This window comes from Dreissena polymorpha, chromosome 7 (assembly GCF_020536995.1).
Source record: "Dreissena polymorpha isolate Duluth1 chromosome 7, UMN_Dpol_1.0, whole genome shotgun sequence".
Lineage (NCBI taxonomy): Eukaryota > Metazoa > Mollusca > Bivalvia > Myida > Dreissenidae > Dreissena > Dreissena polymorpha.
In genome coordinates, this window is record NC_068361.1 from 95,587,457 (window position 1) to 95,609,961 (window position 22,505).

Genomic DNA, 22,505 nt, shown 5'->3' on the forward strand with positions numbered 1-22,505 from the left:
AGGTCATACTGTTTGAGCCCAAAAATGGCCACCTCCACAGGTGTCAAAACCGGTGTGCCAAAAATGTCAATATTTAAAGTTACGACATATAGAATTTAATGACATGCATTTTTTCAAAAGATTATGCATTTATCTTTCCAATAATGTAATAAGACATAGTGACTTATCGCTTGATCATGGTAAAAGATGAAATCGAACTTCAACTATTTTATATGTAATACAGAAGGAAATTAATTGAGTATGAGTAACCTTTTAGTAGAGGTCGCTCAACAAAGCAACGGTAACTTCCAACCAATTAAAAAAATATAAGTGTACATTGTCGATCAGAGCTCGGTGGCATTTCATTCTTCGAAAACATGCATATGTCTTAAGTTTCAATAGTTTTTTCATATATAATTATAATTGTATTTCCATGTTTATAACGCCACGCTTCAATCACGCGTAACTCAAAATAACGCTGACCGCGTTTGTACGGATTTCTGCTGACGACGTCACATATATATATATATATATATATATATATATATATATATATATATATATATATATATATATAATAATAAATTAATTATAATAATTAATCAATAATAATTTAAAGTTGTCCCAATACTACATGACATGATTCCAGGAGAGACTATCATTTGTGCATAATATCGGATAGCAATTGTACACACAAAACGTATTGATTTTGTTTTAACTAAAATTGAGAACTAACAATTATAGTGTGTTTACTATTGATATATTGGCACATATTGTAATTCTTAAAGCAATATAGATTATCCCATTCAAATTTGCATCTCGTGACGAGGAATTAAGGAGCACATTTAAATAAAATTATTATGATGTTCATTACAATTTAGAACTAACCAATCCTAAACAACTTCTTATTAATTAATTTTTATGAGTTTAAATATGTTTAAATGTGTAAATTTAAATATAAAAAAGATTTGAATAAAAATTTTCTAATTGAATATATTATTTTCCAACTGTAATTTTGTTGGAAAGTTTCAGTTGTTATAACATATCGGACAACTCAATTAAATTTATATGTAGTTTGAGACAAACCCACATTCCTGAATATGGGTCACCGCATGTCCGCTCTTCGCCTAATCACGTGTTGCAGCCCTCACGCTTATTGTCCCCTACCGGTTTCACTGGAGGAAACTTTTGGTTTGCACTCTGTGTGTCTTTCTGTGAGTCTGTCTTTCTGTCACACCTTTCTGGATCCTGCGATAACATAAAAAGTTTTTGATATTTTTTCATTAAACTTGACACATGGCATTTATGCACGTCATTTCATTTTGTTACTGCGTCAAAAAAAATTCACGAAATCATTCGTCTGCACTTGTCGTCTCGTCACACAAACGGTGCGTACACACGGGCTTGACAGAATGTAATCACACCGTTTATAATTTATTTTTGCAAGTATCTCAAGTTATTGAAATACATTTGCAAAAATATATAGTGCATAAAAGACAGTTTTTCATGCAGTTTGTGCCGATATCTCAGGCTATTAGAATAAATCCCTGAATACCTCTGAAATCGGTGACACAATATCACGTTGCGTGAAACAATCGTGAAAAATGAATGCAGTAAAAATGGAATTTTTGAAATAGAACACATGCTTATCAAATAAAGTAATTCGAAGTTTTTCACATTGCCATAAGCAGCATAAAACTCAGTATTTCATGCACTAATTAAAATAATTAATAAAAGTAGTTAAAAAGAGATATTTGAAATAAAGCACCACTTACCGTCGTGTATTAAGCATTAAAGGTAAAAGGTGGAACCCCAAAAAGTCAAGTGATCCTGCACCCTGGTTTTCCTTTGAAAAAAGAAAAAGTTGTAAAATAGACACACGGTAAGAAAAACATGAATAGACTGCAAAATGAAAGCCTTTTTGCAATCAATCCGAAGAAAACTATAATTATAACACGAATAAATGTATTTTGCAAAACGCTTTTAACCTATCCGTTACTAAATAAAATCCGTTATACTCCAATCGACTGAGTGTACGTTTAACAGTTAACCACTTCAATTTTACCTGTCTCTATTTATATAAAGAGAAATATATGATATAACCCTTATACGTATTTGGACTTTCATGCTTTACAAGATGTATGCAGCATATTTAGGGCCCTGAATCTTGGGTAAAGACTAGGGCATTTTTTTTTAAATTATATGTGAACCAATTCAGTTTACTGTACAATTTTTTAGTAAATAGAAAAGTAATGGCCGATCCAATCCTTTTTTTGACAATTTAATGTGTGCTTCTGGTATAATAATAGAACCTGCAGCTGTTAATTCTGCATGCATGTTGTTTCCAGTTTATATTTGATATTTATATTTGATTGTTTTATAACAATTATCTGGTATGACTCCGCCTCGCCAATGTTGATTATAAGTTTTAAAGTAGTAAGTTTAACAAAGAAACAACATTACATTTCACGCAATAAATTGTATGCAGACAAATTATACAATTGACCTATAATAGCCATTTATGAAAAAATCATGTATTAATCATGTTATATAAAATCACTATTTAGTGCAATACAACTTACAGCGATTATATGATAAAACTAGCTAGAATTCGTGCTCTTAGAGTTGTGGTTTTAATCAATATATAGGCTATAAAATTGTTGTTTGATTATCTGAATGAATTTAAAAAAAGTGAGAATGACATTCATTTAGTCAAAATATGGTTTAAAAGTCTTCCTTTGTAGTATAATCAATGTATAGACCATATATATATGCACGTGTGTATTTTGTACATTAAAATTCATACATACATTAAGCAAACCTGCAAATAATGTTTTGTTGAAAAACGCAGTTTATTCCAAAATTGATATCTTATTGCAACTGTGCGTAAAGCGTATTTTTGTATTTTAAATCAACACAAGTATGTAACGTTTATCGATAAACGTTAAACCAATGTTGCATTCAAGTATGATTTTCAAATATTTCAATGGCCGTGGCGTTATGGATATAGTGTCCGTCAAGAGACCGGGGGCGTTCTTTAGATCTCCCCTATAGACAACAAGTACTGGTGCTAGTCCCAGGAAATAGACTCGAGAGCGTTTAAAAGAAGTATCAGGTTTTCTAAAAATAAAAAAGTTTAAACTATCAATTACCATAATTGCCTAATAATATTTAATATTGATAGGACACTTGTCAACTTTATACAATCCACATGAAATCAAAGTAAGAAGCCATCATACGAATGATAGTCGAAACGAATAACAGTTACTTACATTCGAAATGTTTCCTGGTACGACGTTAGCGAAAGCTGGAAAGCGACTTTCATGCGTTTTGTATTGCTTCCAAACAAAACAACAAGAACTCACAAGTTACTGTCTGTAAGTAGACGTTTAATTTACTTAAGCTACCTGTTGGAATCATGTTCATTTTTGTTGTTCATCCACCGTGTTTTATCATCCAAAAATTGAATCGCCAAAATAACACAGATCTTGCAGTCAGCTTGTTATATCAAAATAGTTTTAAACATTTCAACTATGTATTATTTATCGCCAATATGATTCCAGACGTGTACACTAGTAGGGCGAGTCTCGGGACAATCGTACATTCCAATATGGTAAATATTATTTTACATAATGTTCCTGTACGCGCAATGTGCGTTGACGTTACATTTTTAGCACATCCCAGTAGTAAGCATACTATTAAGTACGTTATTCAGCTTAGTTAAGGTATACTCTTCGTTTACACGTTATTCTAAGAAACACTTATAATGTACCAAACATGGTAAAACTTGACTTGATGATACACTTCAGCAGGTATTTCTACGTTATAAGTGTCTTGCTAGACCGATATTCACATGTAACGACATAACAACATTACAATACAATCAGAATACATGGCAAAGTGTGATGCAGTATAAAACTATGTGTTCATATTTAATTCTGAAAATAATGTTTTTACCATGTCTACCTTTAGCGTTCAAATACAGTTTCTGCCTTTTATTTTAAGGACTACATTTAACATAATGTTATAAAGATATAATCTTTAACTTTTAAGTAACGTCGAAAAATGCGAATGTCACATCTGTTCAATCCTGAATTACCATCTTTCATGCATCAAAATTCGTTCCAAGAAACTATTTCACGTTTATCATATGTTACGTTCAGGGTTTAGCGTCTAGTCAAGATTCAGTAGGGGAAAAGTGGATGTTCAAGATTTACTTCGATCCCGAGGCGCACGAATAAAACGGAGTAAAATACGATAATATAAATGGCTATGACCGTATTGTTAAACTCATAGGACTTGTTGGCGTACATGAGAAGATTCGAACAGTGGTGACATATAAAGCGACTCTGTTGCGCTGGCAACCTATTAGTTTTGTGCTTTATCATTAGTTTGTCGTTCTTCACACCGACACATGGTGGTGGTCAATTGAAAAACAATCTGAATGTATAACAATTCAGCGCAGCAACCTATTAAATGCCGTGATGCAATACTACAGACAAGAGTTGCGTAATTCCCCGACAAAACTTGTAGAGTTTCAGGGATAATAAGGATATGTGGATAACCTTATTAAATGGTTGTATTTACAAGGTGAACTGAGGAGTAAATACCATTACATTTCAAACAACTGCAAACATTTTGCTGATCGTGTATTTGAACATGTTAAGACCTCAGTGCCTTTTAAAAAAAGCGACAAACGGTTCATCTTACATCTTGATAAGGAAATACGCCGTATAACAGCAGATGAAATCATGCCTCATGTCATGAAGTGTGATGGCATAACGGAAGACATAAAACAAATCTGGGTCAGGACGGATAGAACTTTTTCATTATATGCAGTTGTCGTTTGTAAAACCAAAACATGGTTGTGGTACATCGAAATTACTTTGAAAATAATAAAAATTCGTCGATTTTCTTCAGATGTCTTTCTCGTCAAATTCACAGACACAACGATTTCTCGTAAAGACAGCTACGCATCCTTCAAAGATGATGCCGTCAGAATGAGAATGTGTAATTTTTATACAATGGTTAAGTGAAGAAGGTAGGCGATAGGCGTCTTTCACGTGTGACTTTGTGCATTAACGATCAACAGTTTTAACCAATGAAACCGCTTAAAACTTTCAGGGAATATTAAATGATTAGCGTTCCGCAGCGTTATAAATAACATAATACATGCGCGACAGTACATTCGACAAATATGCACTAATCCAATTTATACTGTTATGATAAAAGACAAAGATTCGCAGATGAAGTAAATGTCATCATGACGGCATAATGATGTAATCGAACTCTCATATGCGACATAGGTAATATCTAAAACGTATTTTGTTTTATCGAACTAAATGTAGCATGTTACCAAGTATATTATTCAGATTGGCTTGGTCCACATAATATATTCGTAACGTTATTTGTATGAATGCTACCGTGCAAACTGAAATCAGCGTCCATAAAGGGTCAACAATTAGGTTGTATGTTTAATACATACTTCAGTGTTATTCAATCTTGACCAAACGTGCAAATCTTATGTAAATCACAGAATCATAAGCCAATATATACCAAAGCACGTTGAATGGAGGAATTGTCTCTTTACCACAAAAATGCAAACACCGAGTTTTAGACCAATAGCTACTTTTTTTTTTACCACCCATATAAGCGATGTGTGGAAGACGTTGTTTTTAGCCCCTATATATTTTGAAAAACAAAAGTAAGCTATTGTCATCACCTGAGCGTTGGCGTTTGCTTCGGCGTCCAGTTAAGTTTTGTGTTTAGGTCCTTTTTTCTCATACATTATCAAGTCTAAAAATGCAGTCACACTTGGTACACTTACTTACTATCATGTGGGAACTGGGTAGGCATAGTTAGATAACTCTGGCTGGAGTTTTGACATTATAATATGCCCTTTTTATACCTAGACAATTGACAATTTGGTTAAGTTTTGTGTTTAGGTCCACTCAATTCCAAAAGTATCAGAGCTATTTCTCTCATACTTGCAACACTTACTATCATAAGGGGACTGTGCAGGCAAACTTTTGTAACTCTGACTGGTATTTTGACACACTTATGGCCCCGTTATACTTCGACAATTGAAAAGTCCGTAAAGTTTTGGTGTTAGTCCAGACTTGGATCACTCGCTAACTATCATAAGGGGACTGTACAGGACAAGTTGCATTTCTGGTTGGCATTTTGACGGAATTATGGCCTTTTTTACTAAGTAACTTTGAATATTTGGTTAAAAATTTGTGTTTAGATCCACTTAACTTCTAAAGTATGAAGGCTATTGCTTACAAACTTCAAAAAATTTCTTACAATCATGATGGTATTTACCTGGCAAGTTAAAATTGACCTTGACTCTCAAAACAACCCTCACCTTACATATCACAATAGACTCCATCCAACCATCCCCCACGCCCCACGCCAGAATCCCAACCACCTCTAAATTTAAGTTTATTTGTTTTTCCGTTTTTTCCTTATGTTTGAAAGATCATCTAATAAATGACCACACCCCCACACTATACCCGCCCTTTCAACCACCACCCCGACACCTATTCTAAAAAATTGAAACATGGTGAAAGAAAACAACACAAATATGTATTTGTATTATTTAATTTTTGAAAGACCGTCTAACCATCCCACCCATGAATCCCCCTCCCCAAATTTGGTTTTCTTTTTTTTTCTTATTTTTGAAAGATAATGTAATAAATGACCAAACACCCACACTATTTACCCAACTCCAACCCTACCCCTCCCCCCTTTTTATTGAAGTATTGAGAAAGGTCCCTTCACCATTAAAAAGAAAAATAGATGAGCGGTCTGCAACTGTTAGGCGGTGCTTTTGTTTTATTAACCGAGAATTTTGCTGTTTTTTGCAAAGTAGGTTAATAGTCAGTTTCGATTAATTGAAAAGGTACAATTTAATATATCTGTAATTCCAGGAAGCGTCAACATATTCGATGTGCGAAATTGATATATAACATGTATTTGTTTCTATTTAGTCTTGAACAGCCTTATACGAATTGTTTTTTTGTATGTGCAAACATTTTATTTTTCCATATAGTAATGCATACATTCATGTAACATTCATATAACATTTATGTAAAATTCGGCAACATACATAGCAAGTCATAAACACATACATGTGGGATATGTGTAGCCATAGAACTAGTAGTCCAAGATTAATATACAACACATGTTTCAAATTAGAAAAAAACAACACCTGTATATACTTAATAGTATATAGATTAAAGATTCACATCAATATGGATATTAATATAGTTGCAATCATATCACATTCATGTTTAACAATTAACATATACATTTCTTTTCTTTTTAAACCAAAAAAAGAAAAACATTGGTTTCCCTATAAAAATTATAATGTGCATGAATGTTGAATATAATATTTACTGTGCCTTATATGACAAAGTGTACTTAAAATTGTCCATTGTTAAAAAAACACGCTTTATGCCGTCCTTTTGGAATTATATGCGAAATTCATGCCCCCGGATCGAATGATAAATGGTATTTTGTTTATGGCCTGTCTGTCTGTCATTGTATGTGTCTGTCTGTCATTGTATGTGTCTGTCTGTAATTGTATGTGTGTGTCTTTCCCAAAACGTTAACCTTTGTCATAACTTTTGCAATATTGATGATAGCTACTTGATATTCGGCATGCATGTGTATCTCATGGAGCTGCACATTTTGAGCGGCGAAAGATCAAGGTCAATGTCATCCCTCAAAGTCAAAGGTCAAATATCTGGCTTCAAAGCGGCGCAGTAGGAGGCATTGTGTTTCACAAACACAGCTGTAATTTACATATATTGTACATGTTTATGTACTGTACAACGATTATTTTATGTTTCCTTTCCCAGTAACATCACTTTTATGAGGGTACTCTAATAATGTATTCGCTATTCATGCAGATTAATCTGTATGTCTTTGGTATGTAGAATTTACAGAATATCAAAACACATTTGAAAAATATGTCGATAACTTTTTATTAAACACAAACACATGTTTAATGTAGACAAACAGTCAAGTCACTTATAATTCTTCGTTAATCCTTCATCGTTTCAATAAATGTGATCCCGTTTTATAACGCAAAGAGCATTTTCCAGCCCAAAATTGACATTTCTCCTGATATTTAAATGTTGGATTTACCTGTTTGAAACTCTTTTATAAAGAACTGGGGCAACCCTTACACAATTGTCCAAGGTGTCTAGAACTACAAAATTGTGAATCGGACACAGTTATACGTGTTCAAAAAAATCACGTGAAAACATAACGCGACGTTATATGTTTTGTGTTTTTATGTATTCGTTATTAATATTTTTTAAAGACATCATTTATGAGAGGAATACAAGCAACTTAAGATTTTTAATAAACACTGTTAAGTATAATTAAAATCGAATTATGGCCCTCAGTAAAAACTATTATAAAAACTTAACTTATGATTATCTCGTCGTTCCGAAAGTAACATGTACATACATACGTGCGATAAAATATTTTATTTTATGATGAGGGTATATTTAAATTTATATTCAAATGCTCATATGCAAACCGAAAACGTATAAAATATGTTTTTGAAAGCCCTTGAGATTCTAGGGAAAATTTCGCTTGTTGAAAACGTAATTGTTCCGTTAACTTTTAAATTCAAAAAGAAACAATTCTAAAAACGACAACGACAGGATGTACAAGATATTCTTTGATCCTTCTTGCTGAGAGAAACAGATGCATGAACGACTTTTTTTTCCTCCATTATTAAATGGTCTGTAATTCGCAAAAAAAGACAAATGGTTATTAATGATAAAATATGATAGACTGTCTGTGTAAAGCACCATGCTAACGAAGTAATACTACTTTGATTATAGCGATTGCCGCCATCTTGCTACAGCCATATTAAATCACGTTAGATGGTCAAAATGTTTTGATACGGAATAAGATAACAATCAGAATATATTGTGTGTATACGCTATTCTATTATATTGGTCGTTCTGTCGTGTTGGCTGGTTGGCAATCTTTTTGTCGGATATTTCGTCGGCAATGCAACGCTTAGTTGTAATGGCGAAATGTCTTCTACAGAGACCAAATCCGAAAACTGGATGAATACGATTCAGGGTTTTCAACTCGGAAACCTTGGGGATTCTTTAAAATTCGTTTTTTTTTTCTTACACTTTGATCTTGGATGTAATATATCTTATCAAAATAACTGTCATACACAATTGTAAAACCTTTGAAAAAAATGTTTGTTATGATGCTTATAATATATTAACATTTGAAATTTATAAGTTGTGTATGCTTTGCATTGACCCCAATTTAATTCTTCTATGTGTGTATGTTGTTTCCTATTGTGCTGTTTCGTACTGTTTGGCAAATTGGTCACTTGTATTAAATATTATATAAAGGACCAACAAATTGTATATAATAAGAATGCGATACTGCTCCAGCAGCTGGATTTTCACTTATTTATATTATATGAATGGTTACTGTTGCTGGTTGTTTGAAAAAAAATATTTCCTATATTGTGAGTTAGATATAAATCATTTTTTCCGCCTTTTCATATGTTTTATAAAAGGTTTTTGTCCAGTCAGATGTGTTTTTTTGCATTTCATAATTTTGTTGAAAGTCTCATGGAAAAGATTTTATAAAAGCATTATACCAGAGAAACTCAACTATTGTGCAACCGCATGCGTTATTATTTAATTCTGAACTCGTGTATAAAGCATTACAATTTCGTTCAACGAAAATTGACTTGTGTATAATTGGCACATATTTTCATCAAATCAACATCTCCTAGAAGTTTATGTTGAATGTTTCAATATGTGATTTTTTAAACGTCTTAAAGACAAAAGTATGCCACGACACGTTTTATCACAGTTTTGATCATTTGTACAGTTTTTATCGTTTTCATGAGAGAGAGGTTTAATGAAGTTTGATTTAAATTTCTGCAAATTGGTACATGAAGAATGTGTTAAGAAAACACTTCGAGTTCAATCTTTGGGGTCAATTATTGTTATTTTTCAAACTATACACTTATTGAAGAAATTTAAGGCAATGCGCTTCCCAATATGAGATCAAATATCGTGCACAAGAACCACAGGGCTAACTCGAGATCAGTTTGTTTGGTCAAAATATAGACTTTTCTCGAAATCGCGCATATGCGTTAATAAAAACGGTTAAACCGCCTCAAAGTATCGACCATTAAACTGTATAACAATACTGTCTTGCTAGTAGCAATAAATCATTTATTTATCTTCTAAGATACACAATGAAATTAAAATTCATTTTTAATACGTTTCATAAGGATTCATTTCTTAATATCAAATTATTTTTTTTTAGTTATTAATGTTGCTACAATGTCTATAATTTTGTGGAAAACAAAGTCTGATGGTGTATGTTGTTCTCATTTATATAAAAACGAATGTATAGACATATGTTTAATAAATTGTGAATTATGCCTTAAGCATTTAATGCACACTACTTGATACAGAATTCCACTTTAAACTATTGTACTATAGTATCCGTTGATATACCAGTTTATCCTTGAACAACTACTTACTATAAAATATGATAACATAGCAATTATAATAAATTATATATTAAATAATGTTAAATCATATGTGTGAAGTATTAATATGTTACTCTTTATATTTCGCGTTTTGCTGGTTAGTCTTTGCAAAAAAAACGTTTATAAAGGGGAATGTATTTTTAAACAAGACTATTGCCAAGCAATTATATGTCCCCTACCGGCTCCACCATTGTTAGAAATTTCACCATTGTCAGATTTTAAAAAAATAAGTTGCCATAGCAACCAGATTTTTTTTGACGAAGGAACAAAATGAAATGACGTGCATAATGTCCATTTTGCCATCTATCATTGTTTTAAGTTTCATGAAAAAATATTAAGAACTTAAGAAGTTATCGCAGGGTCCAGAAAAGTGTGACAGACTGACAGACTAACTAGTAGACTGACAGACGGAGCGCAAACCATAAGTGAAACCGGTAGGGGACAATAAGCCATTGAATTATGTAGTTCGTTCTAATCATCTACGAGTTAATGACATGAACACATTTACCGCAACCAATTATTTAATCGTTAAAAATGCTGTTGTAAAAAATAATCAAATCGAATGCATCGACATTCTTTTACAATGTTGCGTCGCCTACCATTCACCAAGAGATTTCTGTTTGGATGATACCCAAGAAAATATCTCGATTAAACAGTAAACTTGCAAAGTTAACAGAGAATATTATTGGTTGACTATAACGTTTCATATAGAGATACAATATTTTGCTTGTGTGATTAAATTCAGAGTTTACAATTACATCTCAATTTCGTTAACCAGAAAAAAAGTAAAGGTGTGTATAGACTAATGGTCGAAACTTTGCCCTGATTGCGTTAAGCACACATCAGCAATGAAGCCCCTTTTACGCTCCCTTGTCAATGTCTGTTGATAAGATTTTAAGTATAACAAGACAAAACGCACCTGTTTACTTCAGCCGATATACTATACTACATTGACAAATAGAGCACGTCTCGTATATTTATTGTTTAAATTTACCTCAAACTGCCCAAGCTTTTTATACGCCCGCGGGCGGCGGGCGGGCGGGTGGACGGCGGCGGCGGCGTCCACAGCAGATTCCGCTCTCTAATTCAAATAAATTTCATCCGATCTTCACCATACATGGTCAGAAGTTGTATCTAGTCAATATCTAGGTCATGTTCGAATATTGGTCATGCTGGGTCAAAAACTAGGTCACGGGGTCACTTAGTGCATTTCAAAGATTTAGCATGGTGTCCGCTCTCTTATTGAAGTACTCTACATCCGATCTTCACCAAATTTGATTAGAAGTTGTGTCAAAATATAATCTAGGTCAAGTTAAAATATGGGTCATGACGGATCAAAAACTATGTCACAAGGTCACTTAGTGCATTTCAAGCATTTAGCATGGTGTTCGCTCTCTAATTGAAGTAGTATTCATCCGATCTTCACCACATTTGCTCAGAAGTTGTATCTAGACAATATCTAGGTCATGTTTGAATATGGGTCATGCCGGATTAAAAACTAGGTCACGGGGTCACTTCGTGCATTTCAAGGTTTTAGCATGGTGTCTCTCTAATTGAAGTATTTTTCATCCAATATTCTCCAAATTTGGTCAGAAGTTGTGTTTAAATGATTTTGTAGGTCAAGTTTAAATATGGGTCATGCCGGGTCAAAAAACTAGGTTACGAGGTCACTTAGTGCATTTCAAGCATTTAGCATGGTGTCCGCTCTCTAATTAAAGTAGGTTTCATCGGATCTTCACCAAATTAGGTCAGAAGTTGTATCTAGACAATATCTAGGCCAAGTGTGAATATGGGACATGCCAGGTAAAAGACTAGGCCAAGGGGTCACTTAGTGCATTTCAAGGATTTAGCATGGTGTCTGCTGTCTAATTGAAGTAGTTCTCATCCGATCTTCACCAAATGTGGTCAGAAGCTGTGTTTAAATTATATCTTTGTCAAGTTCAAATATGGGTCAACTGCATAGGTTCAACACTAGGTAACTACATCACCTAGTGCATTGCAAGCATTTAGCATGGTGTTCAAAGCCTTAAAACGGGCGTATCTTGTGACAGTTTGGCACTCTTGTTAAGCATTGTATTGAGTTACCGGCCGAGTATCATGTTTGTATTTATATTAAATCACAACAAATTGCACAGGTGAAATCATACTTAAATCTAAAGCGTTTTGTGAAAAATCTTATGACTGATAAGTAATTGTCGTACTCATAATTCTCATTTTTTTTGAATACATATGCAGACGAATATTAAGGTCAAATAGTTTGAAGGTTTGATGTATCATTGAATCGTTTAAGTAAATACTTGTTTTAAGTGATGTATTTTGTATATTCTATATTTGCATTTGTATATTGGTTTTTAGTTCTTTCAACCGGTTGCATCGATACTTACAGCAACATGTTTCAAACACTTACATGGTATATGTTCACTATATTATACAAATATCCATTTAATATTTGAGACAAAATTAGCTGTTGATCTTTTTAAGTGTACATTGTAACAATGTACACGATTTAAAGAAGTAAAATCGCTAAAAATAATTTATACGTACATAAAATGTATAGTTAATATAAATCGTGTACATTTTTGAAAATTACAATTAAGTTTGAGAGGTTTCCGACAATAATGTTAATCAGGTAAATACTAAATTTCGACCAACATCACACGCTTGTCACCATGGTCTTTTGTATGGGAATGTGTCTTGTTCCCAGTCCGATGGACAAAGCGTGGAGCCATTCAAAACAGTAAATGGGCGAAATGGAAATGCAAAATCCACTTCGATCCTGAAGCTGAAGTCGATTATGTTGACAATTAAAGAGAAAGAGCTTATTACGAAGCTTAAACAGCGTATTGGAGTATACGAAGTAATATTAAACTTGTCAACATGTGTGTTGTTTTTAAAACCGACGGATGGTGGTGGTTCATCGAAAAACATACTGATGTTATTACGATCCAACGAAGTTATTTTAAAACGACCGTCATTGATCGTTACAGGCGCAATAACCGGTTGGGAAGTTATTACCGAAGACAATGGCGAAATGAGCATCCATAAACTCATAGAATGGCTTTATAAAAAAGGCAAGCTAAAGAAATCGTGCAATGTAATATTTTGCAATTGCAAAGACTTTGCTAAGTCTGTTTTAACTTTTGTTTTTTTTTTTGGGGGGGGGGGGGCGGGAGGGGGCAGGAATTCTGGGTTTGGACGTCGGTATTGTTTGGGTGGAACCCATTGTGATATTCAGGTAAGTGCTGTTTTGTCAAAGTATTAATAAAATATGATCATAAATAAAGAAGTTATGGCAATGTAACTAAAGTAATATGCATATTATAATTGAAAAAGGGCCATAATTCTTACAAAATGCTTGATGCAGTTGTCTGCTCTTGTTTAAAGATTGGGGTCATGTTGGTTAAAAAGTTTGCAAAATATGAAAGCAATATGTCAAGGGACATTAAAAATATTTGAGGTGGTACGCAAACTTTATAACAATTGCTGCCTATTCTAAGTGGAAAAGGGGCCATAATTATTACAAAATGCTTGATAGAATTGTTTTCTCTTGTTTATAGGTTAGGGTCATGTTGGTGAAGAAGTATGCAAAATATGAAAGCAATATGTCAAGGGACATTGAAATATTTGGGGTAGTACGCAAACTTCAACATTTGCACGCTAACGCCACCGCTAACGCCGACGCCGGGGTGAGTAGGATAGCTCCACTATATATATTTCATATATAATAGTCGAGCTAATAACTGTCATTGAAAGGGGATGTCATATCATAGAATATAAATATTCTAAAACATATAACAACACATGTTAGTTTATTCAATAAGGATAACGTTTGTCCAATTATTTTTTTTAAGATCATTATTATACGACTACTGTGTCATTTACATAATATTTTGTTTTTTTGCAGATTCATTTTCTTAGATTAAATGTACATTTCATATACATGTAAGCTGAAAAAAATTGTATGTCATCTTGTAAAAGCACGAATCGGGTCCATACGTACATATTTCAACTCGTATCAAAGTTTGTGCTCAGATTTTTGTTTAGTTGCAATGAATCTCAAACTTATTTCAACTATCTCACCTTTTACACAACTGTAAAACGCATCACTGCACATTATCCAAATGTTAAGTCTGATATAGTTACACCTTTGAGATGGAGTCCGATATCCGATATCAATTTAATCAAATCTTAGCTTTGGCTTAATTGTTTGTCGCTCTAATAATTAGGCAATGTCTTGTTAGAGCTAATATGCAGTTGATTTTCTACTTATATCAAGGTTTCTGTTATTTAACTATTCTTATATCTGCATAAATAAATTTCTTTGGATTGTATCATTTCCAAGAGAAAAACACATACATCAAAGAACGTTGAAGCCAATGATATGATTGGTTATTTAAACCTCATCAACACGTGACCTATTATGCAAGATAGACAGCGTATGAAAAATTTGCCAGATGTGACGCTTATGTATATAAATATTGCAAGATGTCAAACAAGAGGTCTCTTTCCTGCCTTGTTAATGACTCGTTCATGTCTCTGTCATTTTAGAATAACTTGTATATTCTTCAGGGGTCAATGTTTTTTCTGTAAAAACCGGCTGGATTATAAAATAAACCCGTAATGTCCATATGCCGCTGCTGCCGCACAGAAACTACGCTTGACATTCAAGTTCTATGCCACATCTGAGAGGGCCAAAACTAAAATACAATGAAAAGTCTATAATTGTTTACAAATCTGGTCAGTGCTTTACTTCTTGTTGATTATTTTTACACTTTCACCGACCCATCAGTCTGGTAATCTGCATCCACAAGACCGCAAAACGCATTGAATACCAGTGCATGTACTAGTACCTTAAGACAGAAAGCATCATCGCGTTAAAGCAAGCTTGTTTTCGAAAACCAAAATAGAAGAGTACGGAAGACCATGCAACACATCTCACCAAGTTTAAAGAAGACGCATTTAATGGACAAAAGCTTATCCATAGATATACAGAAGACATACTTAAGTATGTAATTCTACAGTATGTAAATCCGGAGAGCCGGGGGTCGGTAGTTAGTCTAATTAAGAAAACAGAGCAGCTGCGTCAAGATCGCAACAATTAAAAGACTTGTGGCCCATGTTATTTGTATTCCTTATCAACGAAATCATACCCGAACTGCCCGAACTACAAGAACGAGATAAAATCAACCATATACGTAGGTGATTGACGCTCTGTTGCACAGACGTGTATGCACAAACCGCATTATAATAAAGAATGCATTTGCCTTTGGACGATATCTCAGACTGGTGCATTTTCATCACCAATCGTACATCCATACTCCAAAAAAGTTCAGTCTGGGTGACTTCCACCACTAACAAACACTACAATCCATTATGACGAAAAGCAAAATAACTTGGAGTAAAAGGCCACAAGAAGAGAATGTCATGATAACAAGAGGTACGAGGCGAAGAGGCTCAAACCAGACGGAAGAACCTGTCATCACGAGGACGCTGTCAGTAACACATTGGGGAATAAGACTTTTTCTGGAATACAGCTCAAACTAGATATGTCTGTATAGTCCTTCCATCACAACCAATACATGGTTCAGAGTCAATGTGTGCATAATCACCCCTGCAGTGAAATCCCACGTCAATAGAAATGATAGAACAAATAACGGACCTTTCTTCACTACATATAAGAAGAGAATAAACATTAATGAATGCTATATTGTAACAGAATCACTTGCTTAACCCCAATGTGACCAGCCTTGGAGTAGAAATACTGAACACACGCCCATATAATCTTCCTGACAGTCGTTGTCCGTTCTCGAATAAGCAATAGACAACAATCTGCCTCTCGACACAGCATCTTAACAAAATAATCAAAAGCTTCAGAATTGTTGTATAGAGGCTTCCATCTCACTGTGCAATAGACATGATGATTTAGACATATTTCAAAGCGCTGGGAGCGGAAGGGCATCACGCAAGACGAGAAAAGAGTCCGTCTATAACAAATGAACACAATCATTAAGTGCCTGTTAAGAGCGAAACTGCATGAGAACAGCTCACATCACTAGACTTGAACATTTAATCATAATCCGACTTCAAACAGGGCACAACAGACTAAACCACCGCAAGCGCAACATATCCTTGTTTCGATTTCAAAGTGCTCCTGTGGAGAAGCCGATCAAACTGCGAAACACATCCTGAAGGAATACATAGATCACCAACCAGTTCCGGTTCCGTAACCTGTTAGCCAGCATAAGCAGATGTCCGCACATGACTTATCAGAAGACCTCCCGTTTCATCTTTTTATTGAAATAGTTAATACTAATCTGGATAGTGCTGCTAAAGATGTTGAACATCCTAAGTGGGATTTTTAGAGAAAAACTTACACCAAAATTAGTTTGCAGACACGTTAACTTATGCTTTGTTGATTTCTGAATAAACAAAATGCTAACAGCGTACTTTAAATTTGGTATTTTATGTATGGAATTACAGCAAGTTATTTTCATACACCATTATTCAAATTGCACCTATTTACCGAAAATCTACTGACTGTTACCTTTCTTATTCAGAACATTTGAAAGTTAACTGAATATACTTTCTTTTTGATGGTTAACAGTACTTTGTTATTTCTTAGATGTTCTATACATGCGCATAAACTACAACGCTAATTGTATGGTTTTGTTTCGCAGAATTGTGCGTTCTAAATGTAAGGTCCTAAAATTTAGTAGATCGTTTCGCACAACTGATGTTTTGAAACTTAGATGGGTAATAACAACGTGCTTTTTTGTGGCATGATTTGATAATTTGGATAAGCTGTTAAAATTCATAAGCTGATACTTAGTATAGTATTACAGCTTTCTCTATTTTTTAAATGAAAGCACACATTCTTCTGAAATCAGAAAAATATATATTGTGTCTCCAATGCACAAAACAATTCAAATATCACCGAATTGCAAACTGTTTTCAATAGCAAACATATACGACTATTGATAGTGATGTTTCAAAAATAACTCTTCACAGAAGTATTTTAAATAACTGGCAGACATCTGAACATGTTTGAAATCTCATAATGCAATATCTCCTTGTACGTCAGGCAATTGTTAATCAACTTTTACAGAAATATTTTAAGTTGTTATTGAAAAAAGTTTGTAAAATAGTTGAAGTCTGTCGATGAATTAGTTACTGGACCTAAAATGGAATTTCAAAAATGAGAGCTTCAAAATTCGTCATCTTTTAAACTGCAACGCCTATTTGTGCACAATTTGTTATGGGCGATTGCATATTGTTCGTGTACACAATTTGTTAAAATAATTCCATCCCCGCACCTAACACACACACGCTCTGTGTGCCAGTTTTGTATAGATACGTTTTGACATTGCAAGACCCAACGGCTTTTATATTTGTTTTGTAACCGCGGTTACACATTCAAATAATTATTCAAACAATAGCACATAATTGTAAAAGTTAACCTAATATATAAAATAAATAACGGTCGAGCTTTTAAATGTTGATTCTTTATTGCTAGGCTAAACAGGAAAAACATATGCATACTGTTCAATTGAATTCCAGAATGGTTTGCTCTTTAATACAACAAGAATATCTAAAGAGAACATATTTCACAACGGAACACTAGCCAATTATATTTTATTACCACTCTTTTGCTCTATTGATGTTTTTCCCCTTTATATCAGTTTGAAAAAAAAATAAAACAAGTCCTTCAAAAAATGATCACAGGTGATACTAAGGTTATGCTGTTTCGCCTTATGATCATAAACACCTGTACGGACATCTAATGTTACGCACTCTTGCTTGATATACCTTTCTACAATCAAGCGTTTATGTGAATAAGGTTACCTATATTTAACCACATTTGCCGATATAAACATACTAGTTATCAAAACATTTAATTACATAACACAGTGAAGATAGATGTGCATGCATTGTTAAAAGCAACATATGAATATGTAAAGCATTATATATTTTATCGACAACAAAGTAATCGATGTTAAAAAACTTTTAATGACTCGTATACCTGATTCACAAAACATAATACGATAACTACATGTGCGTCGCATTTCATATAGAATAAAACGCGTGAATGTCTGAAAAGGTTGCACTATTGAATTACAAAATGGCTTCGATTGTCGGCAGTCTGCCAGGCCGATACCGTGCTGTGCGTTTCATATTTAAAAAGGTTTAACAAGTCGAATTACATATGTAATTACCTTTGTTTAACATAGTAACTGGATGTTTCGAAGGTAAGTTTTTTTTCTTAATAACTGTGGTACTAATTGAATTGTATGCTTTTGAGCTAGAATGTGAAAGGGAACTTAAACTTTATATGGAACGCTTATCGTTAGCAAACAAATATGTATGCGTACTGGCCTTGAACGGTTTTAAAGGCGTGTCTGTACGACATTAATAACTCTCTCATTCAATTAATGTAGTCTGTCAATATTAAGGATGTATTTCATTGATTTAAAAAGCAGATTGGTCATGAATTAAATATTTTTTTAATTACAAAGTTAACTATTATTAAATAATACAAGCGGTTGAATAATGACTCTTGGCTTTAGAATCAGAACTGTCTGGCCAAGAAAATTAACTCATCAGTATTCGACTCAATCTGGTATTTTATTAATCCCATATTTTATATTTGGATTGATAGTTTATACATGGCTTTATGTGTTATGATAGTGTGTAGTATTTCTTTTATTAAACGACAGTTCTATGTTTGAGCGGACTGATGGTATAAAGAGTATACAACAAGTTGTTACGAAACCACAGCTTTTATGTAGACCTATGAATATAATCGCATCAGATTATGAATACTGTTTAGAAAATGAATAAAGTCCATGCTTTGAATGACTATTATAACACAGTAAGACACTTTTCATGTAAAAACCACAGAGCTGAACGATATAAGATCCATGGCACATACACACTGTGTCATTAAAATTCATTTTTAATGTATGTGATTGAAGGGATTAGGTAAACAACATCACGGTAAGACCTTTATCACATGCCTTACCCTAAGCGTTTTCATTGGCTTAGTTTTCGTTTATTGACCAATCGCATTTTGTTATTTTGATGAAATGACGTTGCAACGTCAAATGAAGTCACGAAATGTAAACAACATTCGGGATTTATCATTATGTTTGCGTACATATTTATTTAATTTGCTCATTTAAAAGCATGTGATAAAAAGATCTGACACACGTTGTCATACCATACCATATTTTATTAAACTCGTCCAAGAAATGTGTTAGTAAGCTCGCCAAAGGCTCGCTCGCTTAATAACACAATTCCTGAACTCGTTTAATAAAATAGGGAATGAAATGACAACTCATGCCAGATCCTATATTTATCTTTTGCTTTGTGTTGTAGATAAGCGCTTTTTAGAACTATTATGTTTCTTATGTTTTATATTTTCATAATGTTTTATAGCAATGTTTGTTAAACTGTAATGTTTCTTCAACGTATAAAAATAGAATAACAGACGACAATTGGATCATATGTTAAGTTATCTTTGTCAGACCTTCATGTTTAGATACTCTTAAAATATATTTCAACTTGTTTATGTGTGTACTAGTCAACTATAGCTAAACCTGTATTGGTTGCTTATCAATTGTTAATATTTACATGTTAATATTAACGAAAATTATTTCGTAATGATTGTATTTGTTCGGAAATTATGGTGAAGACTTAATAGGTCGCTCCTAAGATGTGGTTTCTACTTATTCGTTTCTGCGACTTTCTAAGTCGTTTCCACGGCATACGTATTGGAACTCATGACTACCATTGGCGATCCCTCACATTAAGTAATTAAGTAGTTCCTACAAGCGACCAATGTTTTTATTACCACATTAAGTAATTAAGTAGTTCCTACAAGCGACCAATGTTTTTATTACTACTTACTTTCCACTTCCTCGATCCACGCCAATCAATCCCTCTGTCTTAGTAAGTCGATCCCATGTAAACAATATTTGATTCATCGACTTACTTAGCCATTCATACGAGCTTGTTAATGGCATGCATACCATCGGCGGATAATTATTTGATAAGTATTGTTTGAAAAAGGAGTGTACGCACAATGTGCGTTTCGATTAATTCAGCTATCGCCTATGCAGAAGCTAAACTGTGAAACCGAGGCTCGGCTCGTTTTTATTTTACCGATTTCAATGTTGGTGTTTACTTCCATGTTTTGAAAATAATTACCGACTATGACTGTTTGACCTCGAAATGTCTTTTGTTGACATACTTGATTGCGCACGTAGAAATTTGAATGGAGGAGATCTGCAAGTGCGCACGTGTAGAAAAACTATTTCGGATGTAACATCTTAAGGTCGACGCAGTTTGTTTAAAAGTCAATAAACCTTTACAATCAACGAAAATGTCGAATACTATTTTGAAAAGTAAAGTTAACACATAAATAATCAATGTTTCTTATAGCAATAGCCGAACTATTTTGCGTAATATTCGTTTATTTTGAGTAATTATTTTACTTTAATATCCAATGGATCGCTTTTTCAATCAAATTGTTTCATTAAATATTTTACAATCAATGAAAAAAAGATGGTAAATGATATGTGTAGGGTATTATATTATGTACACCAATATAGGTTTATATAGGATGAGGATAGGTTTGCTCCATTCCCTCATCATGACTAAAGGTCTTAAACAAATGAACATGTTTGAACTAGTGTGTGGCAGTACAGAGAGCTGGAGGACCGTAATGATCAGTTCCCCGCCCAGATCGACAGGTCAACTGTCGTTTGAATTCAATCAAGTTTCAGATCAGTGGAACAAAGTCATTTATCTGCTTTAAATTAAGCTTATGTTAATGACTCATGCAGCTTTAATTGATTGATTGTGTTTCATATTGACTGACAGGTTTTGCTTATGATTGACGCGGTATCAGGTCTAATTGTAGATCGTGGTATGTTATAACATTAGAATATATAATTAGAACAGATGTAATAATAAGTTAACCGTACTAACTATGATTATTGTTTCCATTTGCCTAATGTTTATATATTTGGATAAATCAATTATCATTGTATTATTATTGATTCTATTCTTTGAATTATTTTGACATGTCTTTTTTTCTCTTTTGTTTTACCTAACTATTCGTGTTCATCGTTTTGTGTTGTACTTCTCAAATACATGTACCATGTCTTTGATTTCTCACAAACACATACCTGTATAGGCTATAAATTTGCAATATGCTGTTTTATGCCTAATAAATGTTATGTTATATGTATGTTATATAATAAGTTTCTTGACAGTTTTGATGTGATAATTGTTTAGCGACCCAGAGAGCAATAACCTAAATATGTGGAAGAGATTTCTGGCACAAACAGACGTATACAATTAAAAAGTAGTTGAGTAAGATTTTGTGTCTAAGACGTTACTGAACAAAATAGTGATTCGTGTTATGACAACGTTTACGTTAAAACTTTCCAAAAACAAACGCTAGTTTTATATCCTGATTGTTTTGTTTAATGTTGATGCTAATCTAATGCGAATTTGTTTTATTGTATGTTAAATTGCATACTACAACTAGTTTGCTCTTTATTTTTCATAAAAAATCTTAAGCATCAATCATTGCGGGTTACGCAATAGAATATGGATCTTTCTTCGTGAAATAAAAAAAAGAAGCGCATACTTGGCGTAAGATGTTGGCGTTTAATGCAATATGTTGATTTTTTAATCACTGAAGAAACAAAACACGCACTAAGCAATAGCACGTTTATAAAAATGAATTATCAAGAGGGTAAACACATATGGACAAAACATAAAATTGTGTGCATGCCAGAAAAATCCCATGACTAACCTATCATAACACAGACATGCATTTCACTATTTTATATGCGAATATGAACAATCATTGACTTCTAAAAACTAGTGTACTTTTATTTAGATTATCGGTCTATTTCGGTTAAAAGCAAAACACATAGCTATTTTTTTCTATTTA